We start from the raw sequence: 19,100 nt of genomic DNA, 5'->3' as shown, positions 1-19,100 counted from the left end.
CACGCACGCGCACACACACGGGGGGAACTCGAGTCCGGGAGGCCCCTGGTGCCGCGTGGGGGCCCCCGAGGGTGACTCTGATGAAGCTACACCAGCCACCGAGCGGGCAAACCGGGCAGCAGGCAGGGCCCTCGGAGCTCAGAGCCGTGGACGCCGTCTGTGCTGTCCCCAGCGAATTCTCCCTGCTCCCGTCAGGATCCCTTTAGTAGCCTGCTCACCGCACGCCTGCCTCTGTCCGTTCTGTTTGTTTTTTTAATTAAAAAAAATTTTTTTAACGTTTATTTATTTTTGAGACAGAGAGAGACAGGGCATGAAGGGGGGAGGGTCAGAGAGAGAGAGGGAGACCCAGAATCCGAGGCAGGCTCCGGGCTCCGAGCTGTCAGCACAGAGCCCGACGCGGGGCTCGAACTCACAGACCGCGAGATCGTGACCTGAGCCGAAGTCAGACGCTTAACCGACTGAGCCGCCCTCCCGGCCTCCTCCATATCCTGTCACTCAGGACTTCTGAACGGCAAACTCTGGACTGCAGAACTTTTAGGCCGGTGGCCCGGCAGGTCGCCTGCGACTCCCAGGGTGGGGTGACTCACTGGGTGGCTTCTCCAAGGCAGCCCCACCTCTCTGTGTCTGCAGAGCAAGGAGGTGGGTGATGGGCCTCGGAGCAGCACCCAACCCAGGGCTCCCAGCCGTGACCTACCCCCCCCCCCCCCCCCCCCCCGGCCAAGACTTCACACACTTCCGGCCCGGTGTTACCTGTGCTTGAAAAAGGGCTCATCTTCCATTTCCCTCATCAGTTCAGCTGCTGTTAAACCTTCTTTTCCATGCTCCTCATGAACTGGGGAGGTCTCCCGGCCAGCATCCGGAGGGTGGAGAACACGGGCCTCCCCCCCACGCGCACAGCGAGCGGCACCTCGGGTGGCTTCGTCTGCACCTGCTTCCCTCGCTTCCCCCGCCCCTGACGTCCTCACAGGGGACGGCGTAATGCGGTGTGTGGCCAGGGAGGACCAGCGCGAGCAGGACGGGACAGCCGCTGCTCTAGACCCGTGTGACCCGAATTCACCCGGGAATGTGACTGTATTCCGAGACCGGGCCTTTAAGAGATAATTAAGGTAAAATGAGGTCACTGGGGTGCGTCCTAATCCAATCTGCCCGGTGTCCTTACAAGAGGGGCTTGGGTCACAGCAAGACAGCCGTCTCCAAGCCAAGGAGAGGCCTCGGAAGGAACCGAACCTGCTGACACCTTGATCTCAGACTTCTGGCCTCTGGGGCCGTGAGAAAATCAATTCCTGCTCTTGAAGCTGCCCGGTCCTTGTTACTTTGTTACGAAAGCCCTGGGACACTAAGACAGCTGTCCCTGGGCACTGACCTGAGCAACAACAGTGGGGCAGAACCCTGTGCCGGGCACCGTGCGGTTCCCCCAACCTCACTCCTGAGCACCAGCAGCAGGGACAACCAGAAGGTCCATGGACTGTGGGACAATTGGCTTACTGTCAGACCCTTCGCGTAGATCAGTCCCACTTTACCAGCGGGGAACCAGCCCTAGAAGCCCGGGAGGCCGAGGCAGCACTCGGCTCAGGCCCCACATCTTGCTGCGGGCAGCCCGGGGGAGGCGGGTCCAGGGCAGGGCAACACGGTCACAAACAGCCACCTTGGGTCATTAACGGCACATCCTTTGCCCTGATTAGCAACCCTGCCCTTTTCTCCAGGGAAACAAGCAGGCTTCTGTGAAGTGCTAGGCTCTGAGGGCTCAGGATCGGTCCCTTTAGGACGCACTCACCTCCCTGAACACCAAATCGCCCCTCCGAACAATGCTATCAGTTTGCCTCAGAACGCGTGTGTGACGTATACACTCACAGACCCCACAGAAATGCCAAATTCCTCGCACCTCCTCTGCCCGAGGTAACAGGTGTTTATGGAAAGGAAGGTACCAGATCCGGGAGAGGGACGAGGCCGGTCAACCCAAAGCTAGAAGGTCACAGGCAGAGGGCACGGTGATGTGCCTGGGGAGCAACTTCATGCTTGGCCAGACCCTTCTCCAGTGTGTCACCTTCGGGTGACGCACAAGACTGAGAATCCGGACTCCCAGCCCCTCCTTCTCCATGTGCTTCCTGAGTATCACGACAGTGTGGTGTGAGGGGGGCCTCCTTCCAGGACTAGGGCTCCTTCCTGCTCTGATAGTCTAAGACCCCTGGGTCTAGAGGTCCAGGCCGAAGATTCCTGTGCCTGGAGCTGAGGTAGGGAAGGCTCTCCTCCCAAGAGGTGACCCTCTCTGAAGAAAGGCATCGAGTCCGGGAAGGTGGTAGGTACGGGATTCCCTGGAGGAATCTGGAAACGTGTGGTCTACAGATCTGTGTGCCTCATCACACCCCACACCGTGTCCTGAGCCATTTAATTGCGGGGATGCTTGCCCACACGTGTCCACCAGCCGGCGCTCTGCTCCCCCAAATCCCAAGCCCAGGAGTGCAGGCCGCCCCGGCTCTCAGCCTGTTCTCGGGGCCTGGTGCCAGGCTGGGTGCGGGGGGGGGGGGGGGGGGGGGGGTGCGTGCGGTCTGTTCCAGCCCATCCGGCCCTCTGAATGTGCACCCTGGTTCTCAGCGCTCTGGGCTGCTTACAGCACAGGCACCTATGGATGGGGCACAAGATGTAACATGACGGGGCGGGGGGGATGCTCCAGGGAGGAATCACTCCTTTTCCATGGAGGGGACAAGACAGTTTGCCTAGGAAGACAGCATGTGGAATCAAAACTTAGGCCACCTCGGGGCACCTGGGTGGCTCAGTCAGTTAAGCGGCCAACTCTTGATTTCGGCTCAGGTCATGACCTGACGGTTCGTGAGTTCAAGCCCCGTATCGGGCTCTGCACTCACAGTGAGGAACCTGCTTTGGATCCTCTGTCTCCTTCTCTCTGCCCTTCCCCTGCTTGCATTCTCCTCTCTCTCTCTCTCTCTCTCTCTCTCTCTCTCTCTCTCAAAAATAAATAAATGTAAACAAACAAACTCAGGCCACCTCTAGGGAGCACACACCAGATACTAGGGCACTGGGAAGGTGGGGTTCATGCTTGGCCAGGCCGGGAGAAGGCAACGTCATCTCTGTCGTCTTAGAGACAAAGAAGTGAGGCTTCCATGGGGCATGTGCTTGTCTGTGACCTTCCCCGGGCCCTTTCATTGCCCAGGTCCATGGGCGGTGATGGAGGCCGCCACGGTGCCCCCGGCTGGCATCCACTCTGCCATGAAGTAAGCCCATGAATACGAAATAAATCTCCCCGTGCACTGCCAGTCCCTCACTGGACCGGCTCACATGTGCTTACCAAAGACTCGGACGAAACGGTTAATACCAAGAGCCTCGTTTTAGCTCTCTCCTGGAGGCTCTCGGCCCAAAGCAACCGGCCTCGCAGGGACCAGGGACAGCGGAACCCTGCATGCACGGTGATCTCTCTCTTACTAATTAAGCCAAGGCACCAACCTTATTGACGACTGGGCGGCTGGAAAGACAGACGACAAAAAGCCAGCGTTTCTGCAAAGACAAAGCCACCACCCCCATTTCCCAGCAGCAACGTCCCCTCCCTCCCCTGGCCCCGGTGGCCAGGCAAACAAACACCTAACCCTCATCAGTAGACCAGAAAATCTCACTCTCCTCTCCACTGACGGATGGGGCGAAGAACGGACGTGCCAGGAAGGGTGATCAATTTGGGATCAGAGCCACCTCTCACTTGGCTTCAAAAGCCTCGTGGCCACGCAGGGCTCGGATCAGACAGGCAACGGCCTTTCGAGCATGTCAAAGACGACATTTTAATTCACAGTAATGAAGGAACGGGGAGGGGGTTAATGTAGCGCTTACGCCCATCTCTCTGGCTCTCGGTGACTCTGCTATTGTTTTTAATGTGCTAAATTAAAAAAAAAAAAAAAGCACGCATGTAGCTGGGGAACCCTAGGAAAATATTTAACCCGAAGTAGGTCCTGCCAGCAAATTAAAGCCTTTTTAATGGCAGAGTTCTACCAACCGCCTGGTGAGGCTCTTGGGAACCAAGGGCTCGAATGTGCCATTAATCACAGCTCCACGCTGGCTGGTGGCGTGGGTCACATTTCATCCATTGCTTTAAAATGCTTTCATCAAGTGAGATCTCCAGAGCTCACTGGGCCACGCAGATTTACAAACACTTGGAGAGAGACAGATGGGGAAAGGCTGGAGGAACCAAGTCCTTACAAAAGGCCAACGCTCCAGGTGAGGCTGGGAGGGCGTCTGCTGCGAATCTGAACTTCAAGGGACCAGAGGGCTTTTGGGGATGACTGCTTCCTCTGTCTGGGGTAGAGCAGGAAAGCAGGGGCTGGAGGGACAAGCAGAAAACAGGCGATTTGTGCCGTTTCCCATGCAGCATAAGACCTGGTTCTTTCTCCTGGTGACCCATTAACAAACGGACTAATGCCGAGAATCCGTCCTTCTTGTCTCCAAGTAAGCAGGTCAGAGGCAAGCCGCATGCGGCCTTGGCTTCTAGCGCAGCTGCTCTGGGGAGGGGCCAGTCCTGTCCCAAGGGGTCTGTGACCACTGTCAGAACCAAAGCAAGGGAGCGGCGCGCTTTGGGGCGGCCCAGGCTGCAACGCGGCTGGGCGGACGCTAGAGGGCGCAGGCAGGCAGTATCCTCGGACCGAAATGGAGACCCCGCCTTCCCGACCCCGCCCCCCACACCAAGCCACCTCCACGTCGTCCCCGGGGGGCGGGGGGGGGGGGTCTCAGTCTCTGTCTATAAGCGAGACACGTCCAACAAAGTAACCACCAGCCACATGTGCCTATTGAGCACGTAAGATGTGGCCCATCTGAATTCGTATATGTGCCCTAAGAGTATCAAATACACACTGGGTTCTGACAACTTAGTACACAAAAAATAATGTAAAATATCTCAGAGTCATTTTTCTATCCCGATTACATGTGGAATGATAAACGAGACCGTCTGAGATATCGTGAGTTAAATGAATCATGTTGGTAACGTGAATCTCATCTGTTCCTTTTTACGTTTTTAACGTGGCCTACCAGGAACGTTAACATTACACATGAATGTGGCCGATTCTGTATTTCTAGTGGCTGCCATCACTGGGTAGCTCCTTGGGACAGTAGATCTGGGGCCACCAAACAAGAACCCTTGAAGCCCGTTAGCACCCAGTTTACAGGCCCATTGCAAACTGCCACCCAGCTGGGAAGGGTCTGTTTGTTTCACTCCTAGGTGCCCACAAAAGAAAGGGTGCCCACGGCATTCACATCTCACTCACGAGGACACAAGTGAGTCCCACAAGTTTCAAGACCTCTGCTAGAGGCCAGCTGCAATGACGGCCTGCCTAGGTCCTTCAGGTGACGGAGCGGCAGAAAGGGGGTGGTCCTCCTCCACTTCTGGGAGAACAGTAAGCCCCTGGGCCACATCTGGGGGAAGAGGCGGTCAGTGACAGGCACCCTTGGGAGCGGACAGTTAACGCGGTGTGCCCAGATCCAGACTGAGCTCACTGACTTCCAGGAGCTCATTTTCGGAGGACTTCCTGAAAACCTGCTGCATCGTTTTACCAGCTGGATGGGCTCCAGACCCGTGACCTTGACTGAGAACTGAACTTGATTGAGAACCAAAACCCTCCTGACTTCTGTACCCATCGCCAGCAGCTTAACTCCCCAGGACTTCCTAAAGCTTTAAAAAATAAAAGGAGGGAGGGAGGGAGCTGGCCAAGGCAGAGAACTCCCCTTCCGGTCCTGAACCTTCCTTTCCACTTAGCCGAGGAGACGGGGAGGGGTGGGGGTGAGAGGAGAAATGGGAGAAAGGAGAGAAAAATCCCCAAGAGAATGTTCTGTCCCTCGAAGAAGCTCCTAATGCAACAGGAAGAGGAACAGTGTGTGTCCCTCCCTATATACCGTGTGCCTCCGAAAACACTGCTTCATGGCCTCGGCTGCCCAGCAAACTTCTACTCAACCAGCAAAGCCCAACTCAGACGCTCCTTATTCAGGGATGTATGTCCTGGGCCCCGAAAATCGCTCTTCCCTCCGCACCCCCTTCCCATTTTTTAACCTGTTTCTAATATGACCTCAGCTTGTGCAACACCATTTCCTTGTGTCCTTCCTTCATTAGATTGTGAGCTTATTGAGGAAAGAGAATACTTCGCTCATGCCAAACCATGTTCTGGCCCCAAGGCCTTTGCCTTTGCTGTTCCCTACACCTGGTCTCAAGGCGCACCCCCTCAACGTCCACGTCTTTGCATCTTCTTGGGGGTGCCTCCTCCAAGGAACCCATCTCAAATACATTGGCCCCCCACCCCCTGTTCTGTTGCCCAGAACAGGGCCTGGCACACGACTGGTGCTCAATAAATAGATTTGAAATAATGGTTATGTGTCGTTCCAAGGGCCTGGCACGATGCCCGAGTGAATGAGCCGACGAGTGAGTGAATGGGTTTCTTCTAGGACCCTCTTGCTCTAATATTTTGTGACTTCGCCAGTATCCGGGACTCGGGAAGGGAACGTATCATGGAACAGGATGGTAAAGTGCTCTCTTGCTTAGGCCTCAAGCTCCAAGAAGGGACATTCCATAATTCAGACTTGGTATCTCGGAAAGTTCCATTTGCTGGCACAGGCACAGCCACAGCAGAGTAGGGGGCCCGCCTTGGGTGTGTCAGGCCGGGGGCCCCTTCACCAACCCGGTGCCCATCTCCTCCCTCCCCCGTGAACGTGCCCCCAGCTCGGTAGGTGGCCCAGGGGCCTTACTGCCGCCCTCCAGCGGGGGTCACCTGAGTGTGACCCAACATCACTGCCACTTGAGCCTCCCGGGGAGGAGCCCTTTGAACTGCTTGCCCAGCGGAGGAAGGTAGGTTAGTGGGACAGACAGAAATGAGCCTCTGGGGAAAGAAGGAAGAGGGGAGAGGAGGAGGAAATGCCCAAGAGAACAATCCTCCCCCTTGTAGAATCTGCTAACAACAGGAAAAGGACTCTAGGCAGGATCCACGACAAGACCGTGTGATTTTTCTGAAAGCCGAAACTGCCACGTATGACCATCCCTGTGTGAGTTTTGAGGCTTATGGGGACAGACCGCTCACCGCCGGGCTGGCGTGGGCGGTGAAATTTCTGGATTGGTTCCCTCACCCCGGCAAACGTTTCCGTTTCCCCTCTGTGCCAGGTGTCGGAACACCAGGGCGGACAACACCCCCCAGGAGGGAAACGGATCCTAGGGGGGCAGTGTCCGCACACCCGGGTCAGCGGCGCAGCTCTTGGGAGGCAGAGGGCGCCCTGGGCCAGGCCCAGTCTCCGCGCGCTCCTCTGGCCACGGGACCAGAATGCCCGGTGGGAGGTGGCCGTGCACAAAAGGGCCACGCCGGGCAGCAGGTGCGCAGAAAATAGCCAGCCTGGGCTCCTGCCGGGCTCCCCTGCCTCCCTTACGGCCTCCGCTGTTCTCATAACTTCTCTGGGCCTCAGTTTCCTGAGGAACAGTCCGTACCCGCTGCTGTGGTAGCCGTGAAGATAATGGGAACCTGGAGGGTATAAAAGGACCGAAAGCTGGAAAGCACCCGACAAATACCGGGAGGTAACGTCACAGCTTGGAGGAGAAAAGAAACGGGCGACGCGCTTAATGGGCTTAATTGCAGTATCGAACAGAAGCGGGCTGGAGGCCGAGGCCAAGGCCGGCCGGGGCTCGTGGGCGGCCTGCACTTCTTACGGCCACTTCTCGCCCGCGGGCCCAGCACCGAGCATGAAAACCCGGGATCCCAGCGGCCCGGACTCAACCGGTGCGGGTCCGGGTCAGTGAAATTCCAACTCCCGTTCTTCAGAGAAAACGAGAAGATAAGGACAGGCCTATGGCGGCCGGGCAGAGCCCCAGTGGGGGCAGCTTGTTCCCTGCCGGCCGTGGGACACTGTGAGCCCCCCGGGGGGAGGGGGAGCCCCCGAGGGAGAGGCTGGGCTCTTCTCTACGGGCCAGATGTCTCCCGGGGACTCAGTTGTGGCTTCTGCCTGGTTCGGGCCCGTGGTGCATGGAGGAGACGGTTTCTGCACAGGACGCGCCCCTCAAGGACGGGGAAGCAGCAGGTGCGGAAGGAGAGTTCTGGAATTCGCCCAGAGCAAGCCCCAGCGTTCCGAGGAGGCTGGGCGGCTCAGATCTGCACAGGACAGGGTGTGCACTCCCAACACACCCCCACACCGCACCCCTCCACACCCCACGGCGCATACATTATGTATATACCACGCCCCCCCCCCCCCCCGCCGTCCATACTGGTGTGCCCCCCCCCCCCCAACTGATGGTCCAAAGCCTCAGTCTGTTCGCCGGCTCCCAGTGGAGGAGAACACAGGCCTGGTTGGGCAGGGGTGGGGGGTGCTGACGACGGCCTTTCCAGCACATCAGTGTTTGGGACCACAAGGGTTTCCCTCCTGGGCTCGTTCTTATCTTTTTTTTTAAAAAATTTTTTTTTTTCAACGTTTATTTATTTTTGGGACAGAGAGAGACAGAGCATGAACGGGGGAGGGTCAGAGAGAGAGGGAGACACAGAATCGGAAACAGTCTCCAGGCTCCGAGCCATCAGCCCAGAGCCTGACACGGGGCTCGAACTCACGGACCGCGAGATCGTGACCTGGCTGAAGTCGGACGCTTAACCGACTGCGCCACCCAGGCGCCCCTGGGCTCGTTCTTATCTTATAGAAAAGAGCATGGGCCGCGTTTACCATTCACTCACTCACTCCCTCCACCACGTCTGGACCCTCACCCGGTTTAGACTGCACACCGGGACCTCACTGCACACGGGAACCTGAGGACGCCAACAGGGAGCCGCCGTGAGCCTCCCGGGAAGAACATGCCGGAGCCGCGCTCTGCCAGGGCAGGCTGGGGACAGGCCTCCAGAGCCGTGAGGCCCCTTCATGAGCAGTGACATAATAGCCATATAACATATGGCACCAATAACATCACAGTACTGAACAGGGCAGAACAATATGGAACCAGTGGATAGATTAACAAAGGTAGGGTGTGGGGAGGTGGGGCAGCTCAGGGACAGAAGAAAAAAAATGCCATCAAATCCTAGGAATTCAGACTAATGACTCAAAGGGCAGTTCAAATTTGTCAAGTCCGGGTCAAAAAACGTCTGAAAAGGTGCCTCTGAATTCGTTTATCAGGAAAAGGGTAAGGCCCGACCCAGCGCTGTGAGGGAGGCAAGCCGGCATGTGTATGAGCAGAGAAGTTAATTGTTACTAGCACAGCGCTCACTCCCAGCCTCGGAGTGGAGTCACAGGCCCGGAAGGTCATGTGTCTCACAGCCTTGCTTTCCCGTCTGGGAATCAGGACTTGGGGCTGTGTGGACCCCGAGGCATGTGTGAGCCCCAGTGGACGCATCTGCAGCAGCTGGGAAGTCTGCTCGCTTCGCTGGGATGCAGGTCCCTCCCCACGGCAGAGCTCCTGGGGACACGGCTGCCACCAAATGCTGGTTTGATACTACTCGGGGCTCAGCTCACTAAACCAAAAATTTTTCTCTTTTTCTTTTTCTTTTTTTTGTTTTTAAACTTGGAAGGAATCTGCCAGTGAATCATCATCTCATATGCTATTTGATCCGTGTTTAATGTCTTTGGGAAGAAATAAAAACAGTAAGTCATTCTCAACATCAATGGCATCAGCCCGGCTCACACACGAGGCTCACAAGTGGTGACGGGCCCGGCTGCCCCTCGGTGGCCACGGCGGCTGCAGCCTTCGGTTGTCATTGGAGAGTGTGTGTATAATCAGGAGTGCAGACAGCTCACAGAAGCTGCCCTTTGCCATTTTTACTCTTTAAGATTTATTCACTTTTTTTTTTTTTAATTTTTTTTTTTTTCAACATTTATTTATTTTTGGGACAGAGAGAGACAGAGCATGAACGGGGGAGGGGCAGAGAGAGAGGGAGACACAGAATCGGAAACAGGCTCCAGGCTCCGAGCCATCAGCCCAGAGCCCGACGCGGGGCTCGAACTCGCGGACCGTGAGATCGTGACCTGGCTGAAGTCGGACGCTTAACCGACTGCGCCACCCAGGCGCCCCTAAGATTTATTCACTTTTGAGAGAGAGAGACAGAGCATGAGCAGGGGAGGGGCGGAGAGAGAGGGGAGACACAGAATCCGAAGCAGGCTCCAGGCTCCGAGCTGTCAGCACCGAGCCTGACGTGGGGCTTGAACTCACGGACCGTGAGATCACGACCTGAGCTGAAGCCGGACGCTCAACCGACCGAGCCACCCAAGCGCCCCTGCCGGTTTTACTCTTTAAATCACAGCACCAGAAGCCATAGATTGGGCAGGGAGAGTTGAGACCACGGTACAAACTCACACACAGCCAGTGTAGATCAGCCTGCATTCAAAGGGCACGCAGCAGGTGAAAAACACAGCGCTAAGCGCTGGAGATACGCAGAAGGAGAAGAGGCTTTCGTGCTGCTTATTGTCCGGTTGGGAAGGCAAGGCACGAATGCCTTCCCTCTTTTCTAGGCCGAGTCAGCTCCTACACTAGCCGGACACCGAGCTCCCGTGCCGGACGGATAAGGGGGCGCAAAAGAAGGCAGCGTTCCGGGAGGAATCAACAGACTTGAGTGTTCGGGCTGCGGCCCACGTCCTTTCCTGCCCTCAACCCCCGGGGACACAGCGCTGAATTCCATTCACCCAGGGCACGGCTGGGAATAAGCCCACAACCGATTAGCACGGTGCGTAAAACACAGGAAGGACAGGGTGCTTGGCACTTGGGGAGAAGAAGCAAGTCAGGGAGGGAGGTCAGAAGGTCCGGCTGAGACCGCGCCCCCCGCCCCCAGGTCCTCCCCAGGCCCAGCCCTTCCACAGTGATCTGCGGCCCACGGAGTCCATCATCCTGGCATTCCAGGCCTCCAAATTTCCCGTCCGTGACTTTCCGACCCAGATAGTCTCTAACTTCAGAGAAAGAGCCAGTCTCCTGGACACGCTATGAGGCGCCAGACACAGCCACCAGAGCAAACCTTTGTTAAGTATGTTCCCAGGGCGTCCTTCTCAGCTAGAAACCTGCACATACGGCCTGTCAGGTCCAGGAATGTCAAGGGGGCCACAGGACAGAACACGCGCAATCTGGGCTGATCCGGAAATCCGGGCCTTGGGAAGAGAGGATCAGTGCGGGCCGCCCTGAGGCGCCTGTGTCGCGGAGAAGGGAGGCCCTGTGTGGGCTCGGACCGGGCTCAGGGGGCCCCAGCCCAGGTGCCAGCAAGCAGCGAGATCGTGGGGACATGGCTCGATCACCCATCCATTCATTCACTGCGGAGGCTCCCTCTGTGTCCCGCCCTTTGGGCGCTGAGCACAGACTCACTGGCAGGGACGGCCCCTTCCTACTTGTCTCTGCCTTTCATCTCCACGACGCAACGAGAGACCCACCCGCGGCAGAAGCTCAGAGATGCCGACGGGCAGTGAGTTCCTGCCCGGTGCTGGCAGTGCTGATTCGGGCCAGGACAACAGCTGCCCCCGTCACACCCCCCGCCCCCACCGCCCCCATCAGAATGCCAAGCCAAGTCTGCAGGCTCACGGGGTGTGTGTGTGTGTGTGTGTGTGTGTGTGTGTGTCTGTGCAGGTGCATGCACTGTCGCCGGCATTTGCCCACAACGCTTGTCATGCAGGGTCTGCCCCTGTGGTTGAGGGGTGAAGGGGACGCCCACGGGAAGTGATATTGCAAAGTCGTCCCAAGTCCCTGTAAAAATGACCCTCAACTGGCAACACAGGAAGGATTTCCCCTTTCCTAGCGTCCTGCCTCCAAACTGCAGCGGCTGCTACCTCAGAAAGGCCTGGAGAACGGCTCTCCGCGGGATCCAGTGGAACCGGCAGACTAGGCAACACTTTAGGGGGGCGACAAGCCCAACACCCAGAGGGGAGGTTAGCCCGGGATCACGCTCTCCCGTCCTCTTCTGCAAAATCCCAAATCTCCATGCCCCAGTCAACCTAACATCTTCCAGAAGAACTGTGGTGAACCAAATCTCTGTGAGCAGCAACGATGAAATTTTTGCGGGGGCGGGGAGGGGGGGGCGTGTCACTACTTAAAGGACAAACTGCTTCCTTATTATGATACTTGTTACGGTGATCTGTGATCACTGATTACAACTCCCCGAAAGCTTAGAGGATGATTAGCATTTTTTTAGCAATATTTTCTTGTGTTTTTTTTTTCTTTTGTTTTGGTTTGGTTTTTTTTTAGAGAGGTAGAGAGAGCATCTCCAGCAGGCTCTGTGCTGATAGCAGAGCTCACGCAGGGCTCAATCTCACGACCCGTGAGATCATGACCTGAGCTGAAATCAAGAGTCGGACACTTAACCGACTGAGTCACCCAGGGGCTCCAGTAATGAAGTAGTCTTTTAATTTTTTTGAACGTTTATTTATTTCTGAAAGAGAAAGAGAGCGAGTGGGGGAGGGTCAGAGAGAGGGCGAGACACAGACCCCGAAGCAGGCTCCAGGCTCTGAGCTGTCAGCACAGAGCCCGACGCGGGGCTCGAACTCACAGACCTCGAGATCATGACCTGAGCCGAAGTCGGATGCTTAACCGACTGAGCCACCCAGGTGCCCCGGTATTTTTAAATTAAGGTATATACACTGGTGGGTTTTTTTAGACTTAATGCTATTTCACACTCAGTAGACTACAGTATTGTACAAACGTAACTTTTATATGCACTGGGAAACCACAACATTCATCGACTCGCTTTATTGGGATATTTGCCTTATTGCGGTGCTCTGGAACCGAATCTGCAGGGTCTCCGAGGCGTGCCTGCACACCGGCAACGTCCAGGGAGCACAGAGCCAGATTTTCCCCCTCCCATCTTGCAGCTCCCATAGAGCTGAGGAAGGAAGGAGGGGAAGCTGGTGAAGGCAGCACCTTCCACACTAATCTATCCCCTGAGGCAGAGGCCCCGCCTGGGGCTCCGGTCCCAACCCCGGAAGCACGGTCCCAATCCCTGGGAACACGGTCCCAACCCCCAGGAGCACGCTCCCGACCCCTGGGAGCACGGTCCCAATCCCAGGGAACACGGTCCCAACCCCCAGGAGCACGCTCCCGACCCCTGGGAGCACGGTCCCAATCCCAGGGAACACGGTCCCAACCCCCAGGAGCACGGTCCCAACCCTGGGAGCACGTTCACAAGGGGGAACAGGACGGATGAGAGAAGGAAGGGCGGGGTAGTGGGAGAAACACTCCTCCCTCAGGAAGACCAAGGCAGAGGGCACACCCCCAACATCCACACAAGCGAGGCGGAGCCCCCCCCAACCCGGGGGGATGAGGGCTTCCTCGGGGGACAGTCAGCAAGGAGAAGTGCAGGGGTGTCTGGGCCTGGTCTGAAAGCGACAACGTTTGGGGGCTGCTGGGAGTCTGCCGGTCTGACCTGCTAACGCTCACGTCCGCTCAAAGGCAAGCAGCAGCCTGGCACCTGCCTCCCGGCCTTGCTGCCCCCTCGGGCACGCCGGCTCTCGTGCTGGGCACCCAGCAACCTTAAGGGGCTTTATTAGGGTGGAAATACGCACACTTCAATAGGTCTGGGGTCCAAATCTTAGCCTCACGGCTGAGCGTTAAAGGGGATTCCTTCCGGGTGGGAAGCTGAGAATTACATGCTTCTTAGGATCTAGAAGGTGGGCTCTCCCGGGCTGGGCCTGGCCCCTCCCCCGTGCTGCCTCCTTCTGTCTTTGGCAACAGACCCCACACCCCTGGCCTCAACTGGTGCTCACAGCACTGGGGTGGGCAGGGCAGGGCAGGGCAGGGCCGATGACTAATGACAGACACTGTCATAATTACCAGAAGCCGGGGAAGAGGAAGAGGAAGAAGGGCTGTGAGGCAGCTGAGGCTCCCCCCCAACCCCCACCCCCGCCGGCCCCCACTCTTATAACCACCCCAAGAGGGAGGTGTGACTAATCCTCTTACAGAGGAGACTTGGACTTGGGGAGGCTGTTAAGTGCACCCAGTAGGATCTGGAGGACACAAACCCAAAGCCAGAGGCCTTTCTCCCACTCACCACCTACTTCCTCACTCGGGAACAGAGCCGAACACGGAGCCCGGCAAGAGCGACAGACGTCACAGCAGAGGCAGCGGGGACCTGGGCCCCCAGGAGGGCTTGTTCAGTGCCCAGCCAGCACCTCCTGGCGGGGGAGCCAACAGGTGGCACAGGAGCCCTCCAGAGTGCCTCTAGAGGACAGAGGACAGGTAACAGGTGCAGCCCTGGGGTCAGGACGGCGTTCGAACATTACAGGCATTTTGCTTCCCCGGGCTCCTGCCTAGAACCCAAAGCAGGCGGTGGCCTGAGATGGGGCCAGGAGGGTGGTGGATTCAAAGAGACCAAGAGTTGGCAGGTCATGCTAATTACTGTGGACTTGACCCCCTGACTGAGGGGAGAGCAGCTGGGCTCCGGGTCCGGGGGGCCGGGCCTGGTCAGGGCTTTGCCGTGCTGGTGGACAAGAGGATCACGGGGCTGTGAGCGAGAAAGGGGTTCCCGTGGTCAGTCTTTTTGGGAGGCGGGAAGGGCGGCAGAGTGGAGGGGCTGGGGGAAGTCCACGAGAGGGCAGAGAAAAGCCTGGAAGGACACAGGTGGGGCCAGAGAAGGGGGCAGCGTTTGCACCAAGCTTTCAGAGGCCCCAGTGAGACCATGGGGAGGGCTGGGGGCGAAGGGAGGTGGGGGTGGGGAGGCTCGGCCCCGGGGCCCTGGGAAGGCAGCTCTTTCCCCTCTGTGGGAGGGGGAGGTGGGCAGGACCTAGGAGGTGGGAGCTTTCGGGAATGCCCTACTCCCGTCACTGGATACATTCCCAAATCAAAGCACCCGAGGTCAAAGGACCTACGAGAAAGACGGGCCAGCTTAGGGCGAGAACCGAGCTGATCACGGGACCTGGGTGGGTTCTTTCCATCTCAGAGCCTCAGGTTCCTGACCACCTCAGGTGTCCTGGGCAGGCTGTCCCCCTGCTCCCCGACTTCTGGTCTTCCCTGCTCTTCCCACTGAGCTGGGTGAAATCCCTGTCTGCCAGCCGCAGGCAGGACCCCACAGAGTGGTAGAACCCCCCCCCTCCCCGCCCGCCAGTCCTCACCTGCTTCCAGACCCACGTGACCTCCCAAAGTGACTTACCCAAGGCCAAGCGGAGGCGGAGACGTCCGGGACCAGAAACTCTGGGGGCTGGTTCCACGTCCTTGTCTGGGCCGCTAGACCATGCCCTGGAAGGGAGGAACAACAGGTCACTTAGGGTACAGACACCCCTGGCCCAGAGCCCACTGCCTTTCCGGTTGCTTCTGTGCACTTACTGGGGGGAACTATAGCTTTTGCAAGCCCCACACTAAGCACAGGAAAGCCCTGGGTTCCTGGGAGCCACTGAGGCCAGGGGCCATGAGCACTGGGAGGGAGGAAAGTCCCCACGATACTGATGGGACGAGTCTCCCAGTGGGACCCCGGCCACCCCTTGGGTGAGGTCACCAGCTATCACAAGCTGGCGCAAACGCCGGGTGTGGCCCTTGGCCACGGCCTCTGTGGTCTGCACACCCGGGGCTCGGGCTCTGGCTGCATCACTGAGTCACTGCGGCCCGTCACCACGCCGCCTGCGGCCCGACCCGACGCTCTGGCCCACAGGGTCACCGTAAGGGCCCTGAGGGTCGCGCACGGGGTGGGCTCACGGGGGCTCCACCAGCCAAGCTCCCGTCCCGCCCGCAAGAAAGGTCAGATGGCATCGCCAACCTCTAGCCAACGGTTCCCGGAGTCACAGGGTCACGACGGGAAGACACGCCCACGCACCACGGGCATCCTGGGTGCCCCGACCAATCCCCGCCTTCAACCACCACCACCAGTTTCTGGCACATTCCAAACACCCTGCATGCGTGGCTCACTGACGGCCGACCTCCTCCTTCACCCCTTTCGGCTGCACCCTGCACATGACGATGAAGTGTAATTATAACATCCTCGTGGCCACCAACTGCCCGTTGCCAGGTGCCGTACGAAAAGTTTTCTGTGCATCATCTATTTGCGCTAACCTATTTAATCCTCCCATCAACCTATGAGGTGGGCATCACCTTAGTACAGATGGGGAAACTGCGGCAGAGCAAGAACGGAGCCCAGGCAGTCCTGGGCTCTCACATCCGGGGCCACACGGCCTCCCCCCCCTCCCCCCCCCCCCCCCGCCGGCTGGCTCCTTCTCGATCTCCAGTGCCCTCTCACGCTGTCTCCGCACCTGCCAACCCATTTGTCTTCCCGATCCAAACACGTTTCTCGGCTATTTTCTCAGAACACACGGTCATCTCCTACAATGGTCACTGTTTATATGCCCTCACTGGAGTGGTCCCGAGGACCGGAGCCAAGTAGCTCCTTCACCCCCAGAAAACAGGGCCCCCGGGCCATGCAGGTACCCGGGGGGCCCCCCTCGCTCCTTTGCTCCTGCGAAATAAAGGGCTGGATCTGCTCCCCATGGACCGTGAGCTCCAGGAGGGCGGGAAGGCACTGTCTTCACTTCTGTGCTGTCGGTACGCAACAGGCGCTCAATAAATAATCGGTGTTTGACCAGTGAGTGCCCCCAAACTCATCACATGGACATTATTGAAAGCAGAGTGCACTTCGCTCCGTTAAAATTCTACCCTGTCGCAGCAATACAGAACGTACGTGCCGATTACATTATTTAAGTTCAGGGCTGGGATTTAAGACATGGAAGAGAAAAGCCATACATCGTCTTCCCATCAGAAATTCTCACTGGAAGGTCACTGTGCTTTTAGGGAGCACCACACACACACACACACGGTACTTTGTGTATATACTTTATTTCATTATATAATGTGAATTTGTTAAAAGAGACTTTATTTTTTTTATTTTTAAAAAAATTTTTTAACGTTTTTTTATTTATTTTTGAGACAGAGAGAGACAGAGCATGAACGGGGGAGGGGCAGAGAGAGAGGGAGACACAGAATCGGAAGCAGGCTCCAGGCTCTGAGCCATCAGCCCAGAGCCCGATGTGGGGCTTGAACTCACGGACCTCGAGATCGTGACCTGAGCTGAAGTCGGACGCTTAACCGACTGAGCCACCCAGGCACCCCAAAAGAGACTTTATTTTATTTTTAGAGCAGTCTCATGTTCACAGCAAATTGGAGCAGAAAGCACAGAGTTCCGGCACCCCTGTGCCCCCCACGCACAGCCTTCCCTGCGATCAACACGCCCCACTACAGACGGGGCATGTTTATTACAGATGGTGAACGCACACAAACACACGTTATCACTCCCAATCCATAGTTTGCATTAGGGTTCACTCTTGGCGGTGGACGCTCTGGGGGTCTCGACAAGGATATGATGATGTATATCCACCATTACAGCATCATACAGAGATGTTTTACTGCCCTAAAAGTCCTCTGAGCTTGCTTCGCCCCATATTTTTAAATTCTTTATTTATTTTTGAGATTGAGACAGCGTGTGAGCAGGGAAGAGGCAGAAAAAGAGGGAGACAGAATCCGAAGCAGGCTCCAGGCTCCAAGCTGTCAGCACAGAGCCTGCCGCAGGGCTCGAACCCACAAACTGTGAGATTGTGACCGGAGACGAAGTTGGACGCTCAACCGACTGAGCCACCCAGGCGCCCCACGTCCCATAGTTTTAAAAGACACTTTCAAATCGACGATCTTAGCGAAGTTATCTTGCACTCGGTAAGCCGGCTTTGACACTCAAGGAGGTCGAGCCCCAGATAGGGTCAAAGGTCCTCCCCAAGGTCACCTTTGTGAAACCCGGTAAACGGCTGGCAGCAGGATGTGCTAGAAGCTTTGTGTCCAGTCATCATTTTATGATCCTGCCCTTTTAACGGTCCTAGCAGGGAAAGCCCATTCTAACCCTCAGTTGACAAGAGGAGCAAACACACTCAGGGACCCTGGCCACGGTTCCACGAGCCGAAGCAGGATGGCTGCCCATAACGCCAATCCCTAAACCCATGCTCTGTGCTTTCCAGACGCCCTCATGAATTACAGGGGCTTATAGGAGACTGTGGGAATGCAGTGAGCGAGCCCCCGCCGGTCAGGGGGGCTCTGGAGCCCGAGTAGGCGCTCCCCCAGCCCACACCCCTCTCCGCGGGACCCTGCCCTCCAGGACACACCCCACGGCCAAACCGCGTGATCAATGCCACCACACCTCGCCTGGGTGCAGGTCAGCTGGCTGTGGGCTACAAAGGCCCCGCCATTTCCAGCCTCCCAGGGTCAGTCCCGAACAGCCAACGCTCTCGGTGACCAGCCCCGTGCCCCGAATGCCAGACGAGAACATCTCCAGTCCACACAGACGCCTTCTACCACAGTTCCTCCTGTCTCACTGGGACACGCGCCAGCTCTCCTGGGGAAAGTACTGGGTGGCAGGAGAGCAGAGAAGAGGTCTGGTCCCGGCGGGCCTCTGCCGCTGAGCGGCCCTGTGACTTGGCCACGCCCTGTCATCTCTGCCATTCCGTTTCCCCAAGCCGTGACAAAAGCCTGGGGCCTGCATGCCCTCAGAGGCTGGGCCAGCTCCGACACCAGGCTTCCCAGCAGAAGGAGGGTCCATCAGTCCAGAGGCCTTGAGGGCTCTCTGGCTCCCCAGCTGCTTGGGAACACTCCACGAACTCAAATGGCAAATTTCCTCCTGGCTCTATCGCTAAGCCACAGGGGCTCCCCGGCCTCCAGCTTTCTCGTGACAGATAAAGATTACAGTCGTCGCCCAAGACTGAATCAAGTAGCAGAAGTCATTATGCAGAAATAATTATGTGGAGTGATGTCTGGTCGCTCCTGATTTCTGCCTAGCGATTGCGCTCCAAGCGGTCTGCCTCTTCCTCTCCGGGAGAGATAACTGCAGAGGCCTGGGGGATCCAGACGTACTGGGCACGATCCCCCGGCTCCAAACTCGTGCCGGGTGGGGCACCAGCATCCTGGGTTAAGGTTCTCTGGGAGGCCCTTCTGCTGAGCACTTGGGAGAGAGGAGACATAGAACTTCCCCAGCCCCTTGCTCACGTCAGACATAAGATACCTCCTTCTCGTAGGTTGGGGTCTCTGGGCGGTGACTTGGGCAATGACCAGGCCTGACCTATTCTTGTCCTCCCAGCTTCTAGCACACAGAAGGGCCTCGGGAGAGCAGGGAGAGGGACAGCATAGACGGCTGTGTGGCCAGACCACCCGGGCTCCAATCCCTTTTTTTTTAATGTTTATT

At 57.4% G+C, this 19,100-nt stretch overlaps 1 protein-coding gene across 1 annotated transcript in view; it reads right to left on the bottom strand.

The window, feature by feature from the left end:
• HPCAL1 (hippocalcin like 1) overlaps positions 1-19,100 on the bottom strand; it is a 106,640-nt gene that overhangs the window by 10,489 nt on the left and 77,051 nt on the right. The window contains exon 2 of the mRNA XM_086700009.1: positions 15,048-15,133. The gene's annotated coding sequence lies outside the window, so the exon portion shown is untranslated. The remainder of the gene's footprint in view (positions 1-15,047; positions 15,134-19,100) is intronic.

The sequence above is a fragment of the Puma concolor genome, chromosome A3 (assembly GCF_028749965.1).
Source record: "Puma concolor isolate L17-30 chromosome A3, mPumCon1.1.hap2, whole genome shotgun sequence".
NCBI classification, from domain to species: domain Eukaryota; kingdom Metazoa; phylum Chordata; class Mammalia; order Carnivora; family Felidae; genus Puma; species Puma concolor.
Note: the sequence above shows the minus strand (reverse complement) of the source record. Positions and strands in the feature narration are given on the sequence as shown.